Consider the following 23,725-nt stretch of genomic DNA (forward strand, 5'->3'; position numbering starts at 1 on the left):
ATCTGGACATGTTGATACCTTCCAACTGACTCTGCATTTTGCTGAATGAAAAGTGTGAGTTTAGTAAGAAAAATTTGCCCAAGCTCTGTTCCAAGTCAGTTCACAGTAAAACTCTGTGTACATAACATACAGCTTCAAGTGTGAACAGCAGTCAGGCTTGAGTTCCTTTCCATTCTTCTATTCTTCCTTAGCTAATCACTTTGAATAGCAGAGAGGGGAAAAATCATGAAAATGTACTACTCAGCATTTGATATTTCAAAGGCTGTTAACTCAAAACAAATTCCTTCTGGAGCCTACTAAGGCTATTCCATTTCAGCTCTAAATCTCTGTCATGTTCATAGAATCATAGAATAGTCAGGGTTGGAAACTGTTACTTGTTCTCATTTTGCTTTGATTTTTATCATGTATCGAGAGCAACTGGTACCTTTCTTCTCTTCCCTGCTCTTGAAGTGTCAGCACTCAGGTGAAGGAGCCTAAGCTTTTTGCTTTAAAATAAAAAAAGAAAAATTAAATATTTATTTTAGTATTTTAAATGTTAAAGCTTAAAATATGGGAAAGCCTGTGTTAATTAAAATGTATTATTATCTTAATACTTAGAATTATTTACATTATTTTCCATGGATTTTGATGTCTGAGGGTGGTGAGTGTTGCATATGTTCTTCATTCTGGATGTATACAGCAAGTGAATCAGTTCTCTACTTCTTTTCAAATTCCAGAGTACATGTAAAGCATCTGGTTTCTAGTCTTGGCATTTTGTCACTCCATAGCCAGCTTGTGTAATTATGGAGAAAGTTGCAACTAGAACTGTAATGGTTCTGGAGTCTTTTGGACACACTCATTATTTGACAGGGTCTGCCTTTATTCTCCAAAAGAAAAGGTAATAGAAGCTGTGTAAACTTACTCTCAGCATGTTTTGACTGCAGATGGTGCAGGTACTATCTCTTTCTGGGAAAGCTTAGCACTGGATAGAGAATATGGTTGTCTAACTGGGGCACTTTGCTGTGTATGGAGTGCCAGTAGATCCTATTACTTTTTTTGGAAGTGGGTACTAATATGAGGAAGTAATCAGTGTGAAGCACGAATATATCAAGATGCTTGTGAAGTGTTTAGAAAGTGATGAACTGGACTTCATGTAGCTTACCTGGTTGAATAGGTTAAAGAAGTGGAATAGTTTTGCATGGGGAGCACGGAGCATGTTGAATGAAGGAGTAGTTTGGAAGGAAGTCAGAATATAGTTATTGAAGTGGTGGACAAGAAGGATGTAGCTGGTGAGATACAGCTAAAATGTGAGAGTAGGTATGTTTCAGGTGCATTAAACACCAAACTTATGCATTACTGTGAAGAATTAAAGCTGAGCGTACAATAGAACATTCTGAGCTGATCAGAATTGGGATTAAATGCCTGGGAGGTGCTGTCTCCTGATTGCCTGTAGATCGTTTTCTCCACTCAGGTAGTACGGCACGATCCACTGTCCAGCTGGGGTTGACTGAAAGCAAAGGCAAAGGAAAGCAGAAGTATGCTTATACTACAAGCTTTCAGATACGTTTCCTTGCGTGGGCCATTTTCTGATGTGTTAACATTGGTGTGATTGCATCCAGTGATTTTTGGGGATATAAACAGTGACAGAAGGTGGTTTTACTTCATTTTACTGGAAACTAACAAAACTTTGTAGTAAGGCCTGACAGCAAGGTTACTTCGCTGTGTAGAATAGGCACTGCAAATCAAAAGGTAAGTATGCTGTAGTCTGTGAACAAAATCATCAGAAATTAGTCTGTAGTAACTCCCTACTTTCTAAACAGGCAAGATCTTCCATTAAGATTTGTAATACTAAAAGAAAAATGATAATAACTTGGCCAGATGTTTCTGGGTAAAGTGTAAGATAGCCCCTACTTTAGCCTGTCATAATGAATACATTAATTTCTGTATGATATTTTAGCATAACAATCATAAAAGTGAGATCTGTAAAATCTGTGCAATGGACACTGTTTCCTTAAAAATGTAAGTTTAATTTAATACTTGTGGTATTCTATCTTGTGTATGGACTTTCTAAATGTTATAAAAACGATCACAAGCAACACCAGCTAGGTATGCAGCAAAAAAAGTAGTGTCCTACCTTTCGACCATACCTTCATTGCAGAGAAGAGCTGATTTTTGTGGTATGTTCTGGGGTTCTGTATCTGGGTTATCTTGATCTGGCAGGAGGAACTTCCTAAATCAAGGAATGTCCTCTTACTAGCTTCCTTTCTGATAATCTCTATTACTCTGTGTATGTGTGCACTAATTAGCTGGCAAGACTAAAATGCATTGGAATACCTGAGTATACATACATAGTTTAGAAATAGGCTCACTTAGGAGGGAGATCTGAAAGGGTATCAGTAGTAAAACAAGATATTTGCTGGTTGCTATGTGCATTTCAGTTTTCAGTCGTGAAACTCATGGATATGCTGTTCAGTAATTCGGAATTTCGTCAAATTGTATGTATTGCTGCTTCAAATGAGCAAACAACACACCCCTCCCCACAGACACTCAGAGATAGAACTTGATATTTCAGGCTTATTGTTCTCTTTGCTCGAGAAACCATGATTTCAAGGTGTTTCTCAAAAAGATATTCTTTTTCTTTGCAAGAATTTTATATAGTTTTTAGTTCTATATTTACCAGTATGTGCTTAGTGCTCTGTTTCTCTATTGAGCAGTGACTGTATATTAGTATCAAAACTTTTCAGCAAAAAGGTTTGTTTTGTACATTTGTTTTTGGGGGGTGGGGGTTGTCTTTCCTCCTTTATATCATACATAGGAGATGAGGAATTATTAAGAAACCTGTTTCAAATTTATATTTCTAATTTCAATGCTGTCAGGAGCTGCTTGTATTTTCAAAGGTGACAAGGAAATAATCATCAGTGTCTTAGCTGGGATGTGGGTTAACATTTGCACCAGCCATGGATTTCTTTTTCAATTAGCACTCCCTTAGAAAACCTGTTCCCCCAGCTTTTGTCAATGTGTTGTAGGAGAAGAAGAGCAAATAGATTGGAAATGCTCTACAGCTCAGGCTCCTGGGAAAATGTAACAGGTGTTACAGCTCAGCTGGGTATGAGCTTTATGAAAAAGACCCTCTCAGACTTTACCCATAGAATTCCCTTTCCTAGCCAGAGCTTCAAGTAGGAAGAAACTAATGACTTCATTACCATCTCAATTCTGGGAAATGCTTGGTCCAGACCTGAATCATTAAAGGAAAGGTATAGCACTCTGCCTGACCTTACAAGATCAAAATGTTATTTAGAGCAATTCCATTAGTCAAGGCTATAAACCTGAAAGAGCACACCCTTTTGCATTGGCTTTTAGGCCATAAAATGTGTGTGTATGTCATGAGGAGCGGGGCAGGAGATGGAGGCTGGGAGGAGGAAAAAACATATTCTGCACGCATTGTGCAGCACAATTTCCTATGCTTTCTTTGAAAAGCCTCTACTTCCAACACTTCTTCCCTTCACCCCTTGTTGTGACACATTTAATGGCTCTTGTCGTTCTCACTTTTCTAGGGGTTTCTAATTGGGGATGATACTGAAGCCAAGAATGATGTCAAAATTTCAAGCCATACAAAGGGAAATACATTTCTTTAATGCTGTAGTAATTAAAAGCACGTTAAAAAAAAAAAAAAAAAAAAAAAAGAAAGGAAAAATATTTATTGCATCTTTGCTAGCTTAAAAGAAAAGAGAACAGCATGCCATACAGAAGACTGACTTTGTGGGTTATGTTTCTTTTCTCCATTGTTGCTTTTGCAGTTATAAGGAAAAGAAACCTTGCTTCATCTAACTATGTTCTTCCTACCTGTCTGGAATTTCTTTACATAGTGATAATGTTGGATTTGAAACCCTGGCCCAACAATCTTTCAGTAGTAGTACAAAATATTCACCTTTCGGATAATTTTAATGGCCTTAGTCAATAAGTAAAAACTTAATGTATTTTTCCACACTAGCTGCTATGAAGTCTTTTTATTTCCTGCACAAAAATACCTCCACAGGTAAAGGTGGGCATAAGCTAGCATGAAGAAATGTGTTATGCATGCTTTAGGAAAAGGTTAGCCAACAGGGAATAGAGGCATGGTGCAGTGTTTTGTAGAAGGCTTGAAGCCTCTATGATGTATAGATGTTTGCGATGCCTGAATCTTGTGCCCAGGGGGAGACTCGGTATGTCTTGTACACCAAGCCAGTAATGTGACTCAATCCAGTACTAATGGGCATGTGAAGAATGCCTGTTTTAATAGACATGCAACTGTGTTGGTATCTCTTCAAAGCCTTTAAAAAGCAAGACCTGTCCATGCCGTGCAGGATTGTCAGTGGTAGGTTTCATAGCTTAACCTCATCCAGATGCATCTCTTTGAGGTTGCCATAGTGGTTACCAATACATTCTGGCCTCTTCCACAAAGTATTCCTGCCTTGTAGAAATCCATGTCTGTAATGAAATTTTTACAGTCCATTCCCACAGCTGTTTTGTTTTAAGTCTCATTTCTTGAACAGGAAAAATTGGAGATTGGAAATTAGAGTTGAAACTGGCATTTGAGATCAGGTCTCACTGGTTTGTTTTTTTTTGGTTTTGGTTTGGTTTGGTTTTTTTTCCTCTCATTAATACACCCTAGGATTTTTTTTCTTTCTTGGTGCCCTGTGACATTGGTTGCTCATTTTCATCCAGGGATCACCTGGTTTTCCTAGGTTCTCTTCTGTGTCCTTTTATTGATAAGCCTCTAGTCTCAAGCATTAGCCTTTAAATGTATGACCTTGCCTTTCTATTTGATCCCTTTAATATGCACTGCATCCCATTTAGTCCATGCCAATGAACACAAGAGCAAATGCAACAAACACGTCTTAGCTCCCACTAGTGTGTGTGGCGTTTGTGTAGCCTCATCTTTACGCATTCATTAGGCCACAATTCCTAGGCTGTGAAGTTGGCAAATATAGTACACTTACTAATACAGTTTTGATTATAAGGAAATGGGTCTCTGAGCATGAGCCTTCTACAGCAAGTCTGAGTAGTACTGTGTTACATAGGTTATTTTAACCTGGGTGTAGGACAGGTATAGTTGCTTTAGCAGGATGTTGTTTTCTAAGCTGTTAACTGTCATAATAATGCATTTTGATACTCAGCTTAGCACGTAGTTCTTTTTAATTTGGCTTTGTTTATAAGCCCCTCTTATTCTGTGTTAAGTATGATTCTGTGTTTTATCACTTGGGTTACTGTGGTGGGTGGCAGGCTGTTGTGTTGAATTCTCGGAGAAGGCTGAGAAGGCGCACAAGCTAACATCTGTCATCTCCCTGAAATATGCTGATGTGACAGCTTTTTGGACTGAAAATATATGCTTCTGGTAGAAATCTTCTGACAGGAAAAGCAGGCAGTTATGTCACTTAAAGCTACCATAAAACAAGCCCCCTCTGATTATTGACCTGTGATACTAATTTGGTTTATGAAGAAAGTAGGATTATTGTGCATAAATGCTAAATGAACTGTGTGCTGTTGTTTGCAACCCAGAACAAAACATATCTAGCTTATTTTAGCCTCTAAACCCTAGAAGAACCCTCAGAAAATCCACATTGCAAATATTTGCTGTTTTGGAGCACTGCTAAAACAAAATATTCAAGGTAGAAGAGAATTAGAAAATTGCCAAGTACCTGTTAAGAAGAAAGTACTTACAGAGCCTTAATTATGGAACATCTATTGGCACCTCTGTGCTAGTTGGTACTTCACAGTGCCCTTTATCCAGACAACTAGGGGGACTATTATACTTAGCTCTCTTGGTGTCTCTCTGTGGCAGAACAGTTCTTCAGGTAGTTCAAGCCCAGGTGCTGTCATCCAGGGATTTTCCAGTGAATCCATTTTGTGCACTTAAATAAAAGCAACTTAGTCTTCTGGAGATTTGTCATAATTAATATGTTTTGAATGTATCAAATCTGGGCGGCCTTGTTGTGCTGAGTCCATTTTGCAGATTATGTGCCTTACAGGTGAAGGTGAAATTCTAGGCTTTGTGGTGTTAAAGTGAGTTTTGCCATGGTGACTCTAGGCCTGAGCAGAAAAGAAGGCTGGCATTGATAGTTTTCCTGGATGGGAGATTCTTATAGCTGAGGATGATTTTTAAAAGATCTTCATTCTGACCTGTATTCTGGAAGGTGGATTCCTTTTGCAAGGATCTTGCCAACATTGCATCTTCTAATTAAACAGCACATTATAATCTATCAGATGTTATTGGGATGTTCACCACCCTTCTGAAGCTGTTTTTCTGATTCCCTTATGGAATCTGCTCCATGACCCATGAATAGTGCTTAAAGGCTGCCCTCTTTCCTGTCCTGTCACCACAAAGCATGATGAACTGGAATTATTTAGTAATTGCTTGTGACCAGTGTGCTTTGCACAAAAGTAATCAACAAGATGGGCTGTTTGTTATTGCCATCCTGGGTTTGACTATACCTATCGAAAGAACTTCTGATGCTGATATATGTGTTGCTAATTCTTTTGCTCTGCTTGTTTGCAGCTCACGTGTTCTTCATGTGGTTTCTCACAAATAGGTGAAAGCATCATTCCCTTGTTCTAAATTTTCCTTGTAAAAAAATATTGGGACAGCATGTCTCGGACCATATTGCTGCTTGAAAGGTCTAGAATATCTGCATAAAAGGCTAGTGTTAAAGTGCTTGAAAGGATTTGTTTTGCATTCTAGTATTTGTCTGAAGTCAGTACTCACCTAATAGCTTCTTTTTTCACTTGTAAAAAGATGACAGACTTTTCTTTAGCAGTATATTGTGATGTGTATTAACCCCCCCCCAAAAAAAAAATAACAACCCCCCCTCACCCAAAAAAACCGCAAAACAAACAAAAACCAACCCAGTCAGGAGAGTCTAAGTATTGACAGTTGTTTCGGTTTCTTTCTTTTTCCTAATCAGGAGAAATTTATGTGTCTATGTGTAGGATCGTTAAAGTAGCCATTTTCCCTTCACCTGATGATGCTTGCAGTTTGTATTTCCTGACACCAGAAGTTCATTGTATTTAATAAGCAACTTCCTATTGCATTAGCAAATTTCCATCTGGTTGGAAAGGTACCTGATTCTATTACTGTATTTGTCTTCACGGCTATGATGCAAAACATAATTTGCTTATAGCTTTGTAAATATGGCTAATGCAATGATATGTACATCATATTACCCACAGAAAGGTTTTGCTTTGTGCAGGGCATTTCTGAATTTCTGAATGAATAGAGAAAGTGAATAGAGAAGGGATGCTGTTTCTATACGCCTGGTAATGTTCCAGAACTTCACAGAGGCTTTAAAAGAGAAAAAGATGAAGGATAAAAAGAAGAAATAAAATTAGTATCTGAAAATGTCAGTGCTCCTTGTGTTTGTGTGTGAGAGGGAGAGGGGTGGTACCTGCATTTTACATATGAAGAAGATTTTGGAGAAGTATCTGCCCTTTGGAAAATCAGAGAATGCATGGGATCATAGGATGCCTCCCTGAAATGTTAGTCTGTTCCAAATTGTCAAGAAAATCAAAAAACAAAAACCCTCAAAAATTAGTAACCTTTAAGTTAATAGCATTATAAAATTCTGATTTGAAACTTTAGCAAGGGTTGGGGAAGAACTATTGAGTGAAACATTAATAAGAATGGGATTTATCACCTAAGTTTTACCAGTCTTCAAGAAGCCTCAGCAAACAAATAATCTTCGTGAATTCTATTACTAATAGGACAATATGCACAGCATTACTCTGCCCGTTTTAGAGGTGCTCAAAGGAGGTGTGGGTGGCTTTACTGACTTGCCTGTTTTCACATAAGAAGTCTGCAAAAGACAAGGAGATTAAGCCAGGAATTCAGAGCTGGCTCCCTGAGATGCTTATAACAAAATCCCTTGTGGCCAGTGCCATATGGAGCCATCTCTGCTCCAAAGGACATATAGACTTGGTGTGGAGAGAAGGGGTGAAATGCCTTTTCCAAAGAAAATGGAAAGTCAGTAGCAGAGTTTGGGGTTTTATTTATTTATTTATTTAAAGAAGAAACAAACCAACCCTCGTCCCCCCCCAACCGAAAAAAGCCAACTCTGGGATATTTGCAGTATTCCAATACTTAGTTTTCTGGTGATAAATACATGATATCACAGGATATTGCAATATAGTAGTCTGGCTGTAGGAGGGTGGGAAGAGTAGGAGGCCTTCCTTGGGAAGGCCATCCCATTGCTTTCTGCTTCTTTTAGCTCTTTCTGTAGCTGACCTGGCTGTTACTGCAGAGCTGCAGTTTGCCCGATGCTGACAGAAATGAAACCACTGTGTGGGAGGCAAGCATATTGATTTCCAAATGCCATCTCCCAGTTTGACAAAACCAGGAGACTTGTGTATCTCTTGCCACCTTTCCTACAGTTTTGAATGGCGCTCAAGTAGCACTGTATTGCAAAGTAATTGTCACATCGCTTATGTCGATATCATACCTTTCTATTCCGAGGGGGTACATGGCTGTTTTTAAATGTGATATGCAGGAAACAGCAGACAAAGCTATATGAAATCATGTTGCCCCTTGCTATCAAGAGATAAAATGGGGATAACACATGGCTTTCCCAGTGTAGGGGAAGACCGCAGAAATGCTGATAAATGATTTGCTATGTTTTGCCACCGCAAATTACTTGCATTGATGAGGCATCCTCCAAAAGCAGCATTTGTCTTCCTGAAGATGTGCAAGTATATTTACCAATGAGTACTAATGAAGTGTGCTTGTGAAGGAAGTGAAGCCTCAAGTGTGTGTAATTATGTCCCCTTCCTTCTTTGAAAGCTGCCAAGAGCTTGATAACAGGAGTCTGTCACCTATAACAGCAATAGGGATTTTGTCTGTTATCTGCCATTTGCTCTGTATATCAATAACTCTGTAGGAACTCTCTCTGCAAAATGATGGCTGTCAGGCTTAATTCAGAAGTGCATCCATGTTGTTTTCAGAAACATGCAAGTTTAAAGATATGAAGTCCTATCGGGTGTGTCATGCCACGCTGAACATCTGGCATCAAGCATGTCTAACAGTTTCATCTGAAAGCTCTAAATGCATTCCAGAGTCTGTTGTTAACTTCATTCTTAATTAGGGTCTATGCAAGACTATCATAGTCTGATTGCTTAAAACTGGGACTGCAAGAAAAGTGTATGATAGGGTCACTCATCCTTTCTGGAAATTGGATGTCTGTTTTAGGTGTCAAGATAACGCGCTTGGAGCCTAACTTGAGGCGGTGATGTTTGACAGTTTTGATTGGAGTTTCCTTGTTTCATCAGATGTTTCACAGAATAGCTGAACTCTATACGCTAATGAAATCCTGTAAGATGTCAGGCTGCAACTGTACAACATACTGAGAAAATAAAGAGCTACATGGGAAAGCTCATGATGTTAGGTTTCAGAACTTGTCCAAATAGCTGCATGTGTTGGCTGAATAACTGATGGTCTGAAAAGGAATCAGTCCCAGAAATGGAGTAATGTTCTTTGGCTCTTTGTTAGCAAGTGCATGTTATGTCAAGGGTATAGACATGCAGCAAAAATCAATGATCTCTATGAAAGAGCTATGCAAATAGTCTGTGTTTCCTGATGAGGACAGGTTTGGTGTTTTTTTTTTTTTTCCCCTGAGGAGGGAGATGAGCCTTCTCTTGCTATTGGGAGGAAGAGGGAGAGGTGGTTTTGAAAATCAGACAACTTTAAGCCTGTTGCAGATTCAGGTTTCAACCAATAACCCCGTGTGTTCTGCATCAGTGTTTATCTAAGTGTGACTGTGTTCAACTATTGTGTTAAAAAAAATTTATTCTTTGGTGTTTATGTTAAACTGCCACTAGTTATATCTTTTGGGTTAGCACCAGTCAAACTGAGCATCTGTTATGTTTGTGGGCAGCTGGCTAGTGCATCTGGGAAAAGCTATCCCTGGATATGGAGGGAGGTGGAGGAAGGAATAGTTAACTGCCTGAGGAACAGCTCACTGCCACTGGGGAGGCTGGCCTCTGTCCAAAGCTGTACCGTGGTGGGCTGGGTAAGAAGCCTGGTGGGCACAAAGAGGACAGTAGGAAGTGACTGTAATACTGGCTGCCAGAGCTACTGCAGAAGCATCTGGTTTTAAAGCCAATGGCCTTGCTTTTGGCTAGTGACCGTAGTTTCTGCATATATGTGGCCATGGGTTCATTATAGTACATCCAGTGTACTCTGCTCTGCTGTATTTGGTGCAAGAAATAAAGAATTTCTATTTTGCCTGGAATTGGACACCAACAAATACAACAAAGGCTTTATTAATGACCAGGTGGGCAGTGAACTGCCAGCACATTTGTCTAGAACTGGCAAAAACTGTCTGAAACAGAGTTTGGAAGAAATGGGAATTGAGAATGAATGACAGGAAGTGAGTTATTAACTTCCTCCTTCTTTGGCTTGTGATGGCTTAAGCAGTTTAGGAACCACAAACTTAATCATTTAGCTGATAAATATTGAATTAATTATAACTGTTTTCTAAGGTATTGGCAAAAATGGATAATACTTGTTAGCCTTTTTAAATATTTTTTAAAAATTTAATAGCTTTTTTAAAATACTTTTTGGAGGTATTGCTAATATTTTTGTCAATCTGAGAGAAAGGGATCTTTTGTGTAGAAAAGAAAGCTCATGTTATCCTCATAAACTGAAGCTCAGGTGTGGCAAGATTAGGTATTGGTGTATGGTAGATTTCAACTGTTATAATATTCATTTATTGCTTCTGCCTGCCTGCCTGCTTCCCCTGGCTATAAGTTGGTCAAACATAAATGCGACAGAGCTGACTTTACATCTGTACCCTATCCAAGAAAACGAAGAGTCTGCAGATAGAGAGTACAATCAAAAAAAAGTCGGTATCTTGAGTGAATTTATGCTGCTTGGTACTGACAACACAATCTAAATGCAAACTTTATTTCCACATTCTAGTATTACAGTCAGAATAAAATAGGTACAGAAAATGATATAATTTCTTGTAAAATTTGCTGCTAGAGTCACTGTATGCAGTAAAAACTAAGCATTATACTCTATCCCACAATAAAGAAGAGTTGGGTGCTTGTTACACACCCTTTTCAATGTGTCAGTAGGGAAAACATATCTGGCACTTAAATCTAACTCAGTGTAATTTTTTTTCCATTTTGTTATTCTATTTATTTGAAGGGAAGCAAGGAAATAGTTTACTTTTTGATAAATAATGAGAAGGACTTGTCCCAAGGTCTAGTGAATATGTCTGCATTTTTGTTTAGGATATGCGGTACTTAGTTTTTCTCAAATCTATCCAGCCTCCTGTTGAGTGAAGTTGTGAGAGACTCTAAGTACACAACCTGTGCTTGTGCACATGAAGGCAAGGCTTGGTCTTGCCCGCTTTCTGTATCTTGTTTCACCTCTCTAATTAGAAGTGAAACAAGTTTAAAGCCCACCATATGTCTTGGCCTTTATGGGATGAATTTCACTTTGTGTACTCAAGCATGAAGGTGGTGCTTATAAATGCAGGGCTACCGTTTTGGTGACTCTTCATTTCCTCTTGGGCTTAACTCATAGCTACATTCACAAGGATTCCTGGTAGTTTCAGGAAATTTCTGTAGAGTCATCCTGGTAGCTAGATTTCTTGCTTGGTGCTGGGCAGCCCAAGAATAAAAAATGGCGATTACTTTTTGCCAGAATAAAATGGGCAAAACAGTATTTCATAATTGTCCTCCCTCTAGAAACTGGAATCTTTACTCAAATGCAGTCTTGAATATTAATGTGAAATGGGAAATATCAAGGAAAGTCTATTTCTCATTATGTATGATCAGTGAATCTTGCATGCTGGTCCAACTGTCAGTTTGCTCCTGATACTAACAGAAAATACAATGAGAATGTTGGTCCATTGTTCTGCAATGAAACGGATGGAAAATGAATATGAACCAGTAACACAGCTAACACAAACTTGGTTGTTCTGGCTGGTGATAATCTGGTAATCCTTGCTCAATTTCCTTCCAGTACAATTAATTGTTTTTGTTTGTTTTTGTTATGAGAAAGTGTGTTGTGATAACTTCCTTTAGCAGCTCAAAATGTCACACCAAACTCTCTGCTGGCATGACTTCAAGAACAGAGTTGTGCCAGCAGATAATTTGGCCTAGATTATTTTTAAGAAGGTTGTCAGTCTTGTTTTTCTCTATTACATGCTTACTGTGGTAATATCAAATATTTATTCTACTGATTACAGCTTTAACTCTAAATAGACTCAGTGAACTAATCTCTTGACCTGTGTAGTGACAGACACAGCCCCCCTCATAGAGCTGTTTGAGAACGATCCCTCTTGTGAAAATTATTTAAACCGTGCTACCAGAAATGTCAAGAATGTGGGTTTCTCAGACAAGTATTGTCCTTTTTGCCCTTGCTAAAATATTTGACGTAGCTTCCTCATCACAAACCTGTGAATGAAATCCGTGGCTCTCCTCTGTCGTGCTCTCTTTTTCTTTTTACCTCCCTGCCTTTTTTTGTTATAATTATACTCACTCACCTGTATACATATGCACATATGAGAGTGTGTGTGCACACACATGCAGTCAAATACTCCTTTTAGCTTCAGAAGAAGGAAAGAGGAAACATTAAATTCCCATTAGCTGCAGGGTTCACACGAGGGGTCTATAAAGAAATCTGGCTTTGGGTTACAGAACATGTTGAGAGAAAAACAATAAAACATAGGTGCTTCTTACATCACTCACTAGCTCACTGATGTATTTGTGTCCCTATTCCCTCCCCCCTGCTTACAACCTCTTACATCTCCTTGGAACACAGACTCTCCTCCCCTATAGGAAGTCTCATTCATTCATGTTTTGAAGGAATTTCTTAATTCTCTTTCAGCAAGATTACCGCCATCCGTGCCCCTTTTCCTTCTCTCTGCCTTTGCCAGAGAGAGAGAGAGGAGCAGGGCCTGCCCAGATGGTTGAGGACCAAAAAGAAGGAACATTTTCTCATGCTTTTAAAAAGACCACTTTCTTTCCTGCCTAATATTTAGCTCCTTCAAATGCAAATGGAGAGGTTTCACTCCAAGGTTAGCATAACAATTATGGGAAAGCTTTAAATCTGAAGCATTTGTTTATACGATGAAAGGAGTCCACAGTCCGAAAGCTCTGAGGCCAGGGCTTTTCAGTAGCTATTTTCTGACTAAGTAGTGAACTGCAAGTCAATTTTAGACCACAAAGAAAACCAATTTATATCAGTGTGTAAGCTAATTTTAGAGGGAGCTCTACATTAGAAACGATGGTTTGGGGTTGGTGTGTGGGGTTTTTTTTTAAAGTGACTGTTACTGAAATTAACTCATGATTTCCCCCTCCTTCAACTCTTTCCATCTTGCTGCTTAATGAGCCCCCAGATGTCTTGGATGTTAACGACCGTTCCCCAGTGCTCTCAGAAGAAGGGACATGCATGATCTGGGGAATCAGTTTCATTAATACCCAGGTGGGTGGTTGTGCAAAAACATTTACTAATGCTCAGGTGTGAATTCCAGGTGGGCAGAACTGTCAAATTATGTATTTTCCTATCTTGATTTCTGTTTAACTTGCTTCCCTTGTTGCTCACTCTGCAAACTCTTCTTAGTGAACTTCTCATTGGTAAAACACTCTGGAGTGAGCAAACACTTGCTTTATTCTCCCTAAGCTTTCAAGTGGATTGAAAACAGAAAACCCTAGAAAGCATAGCTGGAAGGGCCATTAATAGGCTATCCAGTCCATCTCCCTGTCCTCTGGAAAGATCACCTGTAGCCATGTCTTTCCTGACAAATGCTTGTCTAACCTGTTGACTGAACCCACAAAATATTTTACAACTATAGAATCTGGCTCCCAGATAGTCACCTGGCTTGTCTGCTCCTGTGGAAACAGACCACATAAAATTAGTAGTTCCCTTGACTGTTAACTAGAATTACTGCAATAGTATGTATCTTATATGTGCTGAGTTCGTGAACTGCTTTGAAAACATTGTTTGAACCTGCGGCAAATGCAGTAAGACTGGTTAGTAGGAACAAAGTGAAGGAAACAAGGGTGAAGCAGCAAATAGGCTGAAGCGAACCACAATGGAACTTCCCAATGAGAAAAACCTGAAAAGGATGGAATTAGTACTAGGGTGAAAACCCTGTTTTTTTGGTTGGTTTTTTTTTTGTGTTTTTGTAGTTTGTTTTTTTTTGGGGGGGGGGGGGGGGCTGGGTGTGTTTTGTTTTGTTTTTTGTGAGGCCATTTCTGTGTGGTTCAGTCTCTGGACTTAGTATAATGAATCTGTTGCTTCATTAAGCAGGTATGTTGTTTCACGTGGGAACGTGTACTTGTCTTCCAATACCACTTATTGGCTGGCTGAAAAACTATGATGATGTATTTTAGTGTTGGTGATGGCTGGAACTCTGTATTAGAATAACTGTTACTGGATTAATAACTAGCAGATTGTTGTCCAGAAAACTGTCATAGTTCTCAGGTAGCTATAACTGGTATTGTCTCTCAATCCTCTGGAGTTCATTAAGTTCTGGGTGAAAAAACTGACTTTCTCTTCTGATACCCATTATCATAAGATCATATTAGTGTGTGTCAAGGAATGCCTTGACTCTGTAGTAGTAAAGATTCAGCTCTATAGGCAAAGCACTGAAATTAAGCTGTATCTGTTCAGTTGCTTTAACACCAGAAATGGTGAGTAGTATCCAAACATATTGAGCATTTGGTTACTCACAACAAGGAATTTGTGATGTTGTATTGCATTTGACATTGTTAGGTCTGGTTTAGGGTTTTTTTTTTTGTGTTTTTTTTTTTTTTTTTTTTTTTTAATGAGTAAATTGCAGAGCAAAGACTGACACTAGCTCAGCTACTGGCCCCGAAGTTTATAGCTCTGAGAGGCATTACTTGTTCTTGCAGCCTAGAAGCCCCTGATGTTTACTGTGCCCACAGTGTAAGCTGTCCATATGCAAGTGAACTAGAATTTGGAAATAATAAATCTTTGTTAATTCAGTGCCATTCTGAAGCTTTTTTGAAAATACTTTCCTTAAAGTGATTTAAATCCAATGAAAAAAATAAGGTAAACTAAAAGAATAGAAAAGATATGCAACCTTATGATAGTATGAGACTCAGAAGTTATTTTAGTATCATCATTGTATAATACACTGCATATAACTCGCACTCCCAAAGAGTGATTGGATTAACCAAAAAGCTCTCATGCAGCTAATATACATTATACTGCCTAACTTTTAGAAGAGTCACTGTCTTTTCCCTTGCTTTTCATCCCTTCATGCATTTGTTGGACATCTAAGTGTCTAATACAGATGAGTGAATTTGTAACACCACTAAGGAAATATTCACCAAGTTGGTTCCTGGTCGGGGTGCTTGGGGTACATTTATGATGTAAATAGCAACAGAAGTTCTGCAAGAAGTGTACTAAGGTCTTAAACACTTAAACTCTCTTAAGAGTGCTTATCTCACTTGTTGCTATAGGTAAGATCCTCTTCCCTTCTAATGTATTCAGTAGTTCTTTCCTGGACCTTCTTTAAAGTTTGCAGATTGTAATGACCCTATAGGATTCATTCTAACTTGGCATTGTGGCAGTTTCTACTGTGAAGAGTTCGTACATTTACTAGCCTGTTGTGGATCTGGAGGTTATTAAGTTTTGGTAAGTTTTTTTTGATCTGCCCAAAGACAGCTTAAAATCACCAAACTCAAACCCCAAAGGCCCCACCCTCAAAGCCAGGGGTTGCTAGCCCACTGAGTGTATTTTAAAGAAATACTTACAAAAGCAAAGATAGCCTTTGTGTCATTGTAATGCTCAAAGCCTGGTCTTTTAGACCTTTCTTTGTAGCAATGGATAGGTTATACAGCTATTTTTTAACCTCTTAACCTTTTAACCTTCTGAGCTGGAATGTAAGACTGCTATGAAAGCTTTAGCTATGAAAGTGGCTATGAGTAAGCCCATTTGTGCTGCGTTAATCCAGGTTCTGTATGTTAATTCTCTAGTAATGTAATCAAGAAAGTGCTGGCATTCAGAACCAGCAAGTACCTAGTACTCATTTCACCCCCTGACAGTAATGAATGTAAAATGCCAGTGGTTACAGATTGAAATGAAAAACTCCTTCATCTTGGTATGCAAGAGATTTGCAATCACATTTTGATTCTCAGAGTGCTGCTTGATTGGGGATTAATGTGTGGGTAGATTGACCTCTCTTGCAGGAGCAGTTGTTTTTGTACTAACTCTGTGAAAAACAAATTTCAAATAGATGGCCTGTTGCACTTTTCTTGCAATTAATATTATCGCCCCTTTGGTTTCTCAGTAGTAACTGCTGGCCTGAACTCTGGGTTTTTTCCTTTCTTTCATGTCTTTTTTGTTGCAGGGAGGAGAGTGACTTTTATTATCAACTGAAAGATCAGCTCCCTTTTGTTCCATTTACTGTCATCAAATATGACATCCCCTGACTGAATTGGTTTATTTTAAAAATGATAATTTGTACTTTTCAAAGCAAAATGAAGCTGTTAATGTATTTTCCAACCGAGCTATTTCTACCTGGGAAATAACTTATGGTGTATGTGTTGCATGCAAAAAAAATGGCAAACCAACTTATATCTATTTGCCTGTTTTTGACGCATCAACTACCTTTATTTTCTGGTATTGGTTTTATAGTGAGAATATTGCTTGGGCTATATTTTCAAAGATTTTCTAAATAGTAAAGTGAACTTGCATATTGCAATGCTTGCTTGAGAGATAAGAATATGAGCCAAGTTCTTATCTCATTCTGGTTTATTAAAGAAAGTTTTAAAAAGATGAATATGTTTGGCCTGCTCGGTGCTTCTTTTGTCTTTATGCTCCCTACTAAGTAACTAAACCAAAAAAAAAAGGAGCAACAATCTCAGACCTATGTTTTGGCTGCATTTAGAATTTCCGTATCAGACTTCTGGATTTGCACTTCTACAATATTAGGCAAAGTATAAGTATGTTCCAGGAGAAAGCAATCCCAGTTTAATGTTCACCAGTTGAGGATTACAAATTAACTGGAAAATATGTTGCCATTTCTCATCGCCTTGTATCTTCCTGTCAGCTTTGTGGATACTAAGTAGGTGACGCTAACTGTTATACTAAATATGCCATGTTTTATATCCTGCTTTTAATTTGTCTTGATTTTAGAGTTACTGATTTTGGAAAATTGTATCAGTAAAGAGATGAGCTTGTTATCCTTTGACAACCAGATAATGTATATTTAAGGTTACAAACGGTAATTCTTGTTTTAGTGCTACTTTGTGAAGTGCAAAATGATTTTAATGTGTTTAAGAATCTGGGTCATAAACTGTAAACTAGGAGAGTGAAGAGAAGCTTTCAGTGTCATACTTGTCTTGCAATAAGTGGGTTTTATCAAACTGATCCTTAAGATGTTTTCACAATGTAGTAAATGTTTCTCGAAACTCTGCTATTGTAGACAAATCCTATCTAGAATAATGAGAAATTCAAGTTTTATTTGTGACAGTAGAAATTACAAACATAATCAGCTATTTCTTCTATATCTTTTGTTTTGCCAATATAGTGGGAAATGGCTCTGTACTCCCTAATGGGTGGGTGAAAAAGATATAGACCTCTGGAACACTGTAGGATCACATTACCTCCCAAACCGGCAAATACTGTTGTGGTATAATGTTAGTCAGTGCCTATCGTGTTAGCAGATAAGTACTGCTTAGGAGTGTTTAGTTGTTGTCTATACTGAAGACGCTCCAAAAACTGTCTCAAAGTCTTTCTAAGAACTCGATTTGTTCTGCCTGTGGTTGTGATATGTTAGGTCGCATATAGTAATCTTTTGACTTTTCTCAGTCTGTAATGTATTTCTGTAATTATCTGGGATGCCTTTAATTTTAGGCATTTGATATTTCTTTTAATTTAGGACATCTAGTGTTAAAATGCCTTGAACTAATGGACTACAAGTCCTGTCTGTAGCAGCTCTGGCATAGTCATTAAAAACCATGTTCTGCAGTATGCTGTGGCTCCTGGCACAGAAGGTTGCTGGATCTGAGCCCCTGAGTAGCACAACAGGTTTATCTTAGTAGGGATAGTGCAAAAAGCTGTGTCTGGAGTACTGTGGTTGTACCAGTCCTTCTTCCTGCTCTATTGCTTCCTGCCAGAGGCAGTTCCCAGACTGGAAATGAAAGCATGATGGTGCTTATTTTTGAGATTGTGTGGAATGCAGCTAGATGTGAAATGAGGTCTCTGGATTCTATGCCAAGAGCAGCTAGGGTCTGATCTGAAAACTGGTTCCTATAAATTACTGTTTCCTGTTACAGGAAGTACTGAGACCAAATTGTCAGTTCAGGATGTCTAACCCACTGCTATCAGTAGTCACTTTTGCCCAGTAGCCTTAAAGGGTTTAAGAAATGTCGGTTGCAATTTTGGTAGGTAAGTATTAGTGCTATTCTAAGGTAAAGTTTTGTTTCTTTTTGTATTTCCAAACTAACGCGTTTTCAGAGTGAATGAATAGTGACCACATAACCCCTCTACGTCCTGCCAGTTAGTCAATGCTGCGGAATATATTAATCCTTCATCAGCTTCTGTCTTTCAATATGTGCAGAAAGGTAGCCCAGTTCCCCCAAATCCTACTGTTGTTAAGATGAAAAAAGCTTAATTGATTTACTCAAATAGTAAAATATATTCCATGAGTAACAGACAAAGCAAATTTCAATTCGGGAAGATTTCTGTGACAAATTCCGTGTTAAATGTTTTTCAAGGATATGGGAAATGTTAACACACAGAACATTAGCATGACTGATGTTAGTGCATTAAAAAACAAACAAATAGAAAGCCAACAAAAAACCCAAACAAAACCAAGTATGAAATTTGTCAAAAGGGAAACATCTACCACTGAAGAGGATTTCTCTTCATTTACTGTAGCTTTTTATTGCTGATTTGGCCAAATCTATGGCAATATGGAACTTGCCATATTTGAGATGTCCATTAACAAAATATAGAAATGAGATAACAAGCATTAATATTGGTGCAGCAAATACACCTTCTTGCATCAAATTTCAAAGTTTTATAATAGATAATATGAAGAAAGAAACCAAAACCTAAGCTTCCAGAAGTGAATCACCAACTTGCTGACCAACACTCAAAATTGTAAATCTGTAGTGTGAGTGTTTCTGACTGGGTTTCTTGTTATTGGGCCTTTATGTATGAGGTGGGTGACTAATGTCATTATTGTAATCTGTAAATCTGTTTACTCAGAGTTGCATTGCTATCATTCAAAATGTATCTTATTTTGGCCAGTTTTGTGATGATAAGTTGCTTCTCGTTTTGGATGATGTGTAGGACAGCTGTGGAAAAGCCCTCTGTTGTGAAGAACCAATATTTGTTTCTCCATGTGCAATGTAGATCTCTTATTACTACTATTAATCTAGGAAAGAAGGAGATCAGCTGTGATGTAGCTTTGTAAAGATTTAACTCCTTGCCTTGTACACAGTAAAGTTGATAATATATCTGTAGAGATCAGGACAATACACTGCCTTGATTCGAGAGATGAGAACCTGTGCAGACCAGCTTCCTCTATTTGCCTAATGTGAGGCACTATTGCAATTCATCCTCCATAGTGAAGTTCACTAATAAATGATCTTCTATCAAAGTTGGTGAATGTTTTATATTCCAGAGTAGTGAACACAGCTAGTTCATGAGTAAGTTGTGATAATGGAATGAAAATTTGATGTGCTTCTAAATATTTTTGATAACTCATGAAAACGGACAATGCAATAATCTTCTTTAAGGACTTCCAAGCACAAAATACAGGTAGCAACATGAGGGAATTGGACAGTGCCACTAGTAGATTGTCCATGTGTTGATTTCTGTTCTGAGAGAATTTCCACTTTTAATCTTGAAGTCTTAAGTTTATCTGTGAGATTTGTTTTATCTTCCAAAAAATAAATTTTGGGTGAACAGATCGTTGTGGCAGGTTTTTAATATTCTGTAACAACATGCTACTATTTATTGTTACTTAGAAGAGTATGGTGCTAATGCTAAATTGACATCTGCTCAGAATGATTGTATAATAAATAGATCAGGGAAGACTAAGTGAAGTAGAGCTAACTGAAGAGATTAACCTTTGCATACCAAGCAGGCTATCCAGGATCACTTCATTTGCATCAGTTCTTCATTTCTTCAGATTCTGCATTCAAACATCTATTTGTCAAACACTGTGCTGTATTGTTAACCCTCTTTTCTACTCTAATACTCAGATGTTTATCTTAAGTATGATTGTTGCTAGTTGTATTTATTTTTGTTTTCAGTGTCTAGCAGACTGATCTCCCCTTTGCGTCATCTTACATTCTGAAGAATTTCAGTACTGATGTCTCTTATTTGCATCTGGAGTTAAAAGGTAAGCGATTGAGGGACTCTGAGTGACTGAGCTATCATTAGAGGAGGAATTAGTCTTCAAAGCTATGACTTCTAACAGGAGAGTGGGATGAAATTTTTCTTAGTGTAATTTAGCAATATAATGATTGTTATCTACTCTGGTGGGAGAAGTGAATTTCAGTATCTTGGAGTGCAATGTTTCTCTTTTTACATTTTAACCTTTTGTGAATATTCCCAAATATTTATGTATTAAAAAAACACACAAGAAAACAAACCAAGCAAACAAACAGAAAAAAAACTATACCACAAACCCACAGAAGTACAACCAAAAAAACAAAACAAAAACACAACCCAAACCCTCCCCCCACAAAAAGCGCAAACCAGTCCCAAACAGAAAAAAAGAGCCTTATCATACTTTTTGTGGGAGTTCACGTATTTGGGCTATACTAAATATCAGAGTAAGGTAAGAAGGGAGAGCAATCCCAGCATTTGTGCAATGGGATTCCCACGGAGGTATTCAAAGCAACGAAAGGATCTTCTCCTGCTCTCATTTGGTACTGTTATTATTTTGTAAAGGTGAATCTGGCAGGTTGTCTGCATTCCAAGTGAAAGAGAGCTCCTGAAGACAAGTGGCTTGTTTTGAGAATGGAACTCCATGAAAGAGCTAGTTCTTTTCATAGCACTGCAACTTGCCTACAGCTTACTTCTCTAAATAGAAACTTCTGTATTTACAAATAAACAACAACAACAAAACCACAAACCAACCCAAAAATGCTGCTACAGCATCGTAGGAAGTTTGTTTCCTGGTTCCATCCTGGAGAGATGTTTTGATGTCTGTCTCCTTGCCTCTGCCCTCTTCTCATCCCCCACTATCTTTGAAAGCAGCCCTTTACTTTCTGCTTGCATAGCAACATCTCTGATTCTTAGCCTTTGTCACTGAACTGGGACTTCGGTTTCATCCTGTCAGCAGGTAAATGGCCTTAAACCCTTCATGGTTTTGTCAGGGTAAAGTGGAGCTGAAAATCATTACATATGTTCCAAGTTGAGAGGCAGCTCTTTTGCCATGTTCAAGTAGGTCTTTCCCCTCCCCCACTTCTTCTATTAAAGGGCTCAGCCACAATGAAGCTTTAATCAGCTTCATTGATTTAAAGCTAATTTGCACTTGGCTTCAAGGCTAAGGTTTGTAGCACAAGCTGAAGACCTTTAAATCAGAAGTCGGAATGAAAGGCCTTAGGTATATCATATTGTCTGCTGTGCAAAAGAATAGCAGTTTCTGAAGACTGCAAATTAACTATAAGAAAAAAGCACAAAGCACTGCTTTCTTCTGCATTAATGTAACCTCAGCTTGCTGAATTACACAAGCTTTACTATCAACATTTCTGCTTCATCATGTAAATTAACAGAGTCAGCTGAATATGTTTTAGCTTTGTGATGTTTTCAGCACTCTAATTCTGGTTGGTTTCAGTTGGATTTAACCTAATTGCCAAACTGATTCCCATCAGTAATAACTTTTAACATTTATTTTTCCCAAAGGGAAAAGATTGTCTTGTCTGTATTCTGCAATTAAGAAGGTGATGAAATATTCAGTGTCTGCCTCCACTCTGACTTAAATTCTTTTGTTAACTTTATCAGATAAACTATAAAATATTAACCAGCTTACTGTCTAAGCATGTGTGAGCTGTATACTGTTTATCAGACATTTTAAGGTACTTACAATTTTTAACATTGACTACCTCATGGGAGAGACTGCATTAGCCTCTGCTTTCAAAATCAATGTTTTTGATGGTGCTTGCTGTGCCAGAATGTGTTTCAAGTTTCTTTACCACATGATCAGAACACACAAAGCGTCATTACTACAGGACTTTATTAACATTTAAACAGGTGGAGCAGAAATAATGTCTTTCCTTAATTTGTCCTTTCATGTTATTTTCTGATCATCGTGGGCTATTGTTTAGTGTTGTTTGGTGGAATAGTGTAAGCAGTTGCAAGGCTGGAACAGTCTAAGTTATATGTGAATGTTGCATGTACCTGGTATGTGTAGATAGGTGCGGACTCAGCAACTAGATTAAAGCATGTCTATGTAGATTCTTGTTTGGGAGTAATGTCTGAAAATACCATATTTTTTGCATGTACAAGTCAACTTTTTGCAAGCCTGACATATATGCAAAGATGTAAGGAGGATAAACTTGAGTTTGTGTCTGTTTGCAGTTGCTGTCTTTTGTTATATCTACTAAGAAAGAGAGCACAGTTTCCAAAAGGTTCTGGCCTCTTCTGTGTGCATGGTTCTGGAACGATTCATGAGCTTACTGCAGTGATGGAAGAATTTCAATGCATTCATTAAAAAAGTGACTCTTGCTTTCATTAAAAACGTGACTCTGCTTTCTTGTCAGGTCTCTGAAGTGACTGCAAGCCTGAGCCATGACAGTAAAGTCAAAGCAGTATTTAACTTGTTACCTTCTCCATAGAAATCCATATGTTTACTTGCTCTTACCTTTTTTATCTTTAAAACATCTCCAACTTACAAGTGTTGCAGTCAGAATCTGTGTGCTAATATTGAGAGCCTAGTAAATTAGCAGTATTTAAAAGCTGGTGGGCACAGATAGAGTGAAAAGAGTCAAAAATGGAACGTTTGGAACGCTGCGGGAGTGTTTCACACTGCCTGCTTAGGTATCTGCAGCAGGGAGGCGTAGCATTCCTCACCTACCCTGCACATTTACATGTGGCTGATGGAGCCATATACAGGCCTCTCAGGATTACCTGACAAGTGAAGCTCTGTATGCCAACGATGTGGCTATGAGAGGTCTTTCTGTCCCATCCTTTTCTTCCTGTTCTCCTGCACTGGATTATATGACACGAAAGTCTGCGGCCAGGAAGAGTCTGCTTTTTGTCAAGGCTCCCCGCATGTGTGGAGTGCTGTAAGGAGGCTCGTGTTCCCTGGTACAGTGTCTTACTCTCACTGGAAGCCCTGTACCAGACATAACTGCTCTGTGAGACACGCAGCCACATCCAGCTGTCTGAGGCTGGAATGCGGCATTGTGCTGCCAGCCTTGGAGCTGTTGGAGGTAAAGCAGGGTAAAGCACGATGGACATGATAAGAGTCTCATATGCAAGGGGTGAAACCAGATAGGTCTGTGTCTAGAATATGTGATGCTGTGGGTATTTAAAAAGCTTTTCATTGCCAGAAATTTGAGATGATGGTTGCATGGGGAATAGCAGGGGTCTGAGTGACAAGCGTTTCTTTCAAGTCAAGTGGTAATAGACACTCCATCCCATACTACATTTGTTTAAGATATTTGTTTAAGATACCTGTTAGATTTGGCAAGATGTTCTGAGATTGTCCTCCTCTGCAAGTGAATGGCAGTCCATATGCCGTTGTGTTTGATGGTCTGGCAGATATGACTT

The sequence above is a fragment of the Psittacula echo genome (genome assembly GCF_963264785.1).
Source record: "Psittacula echo genome assembly, chromosome: 2".
In the NCBI taxonomy this organism is placed as follows: Eukaryota; Metazoa; Chordata; class Aves; order Psittaciformes; family Psittacidae; genus Psittacula; species Psittacula echo.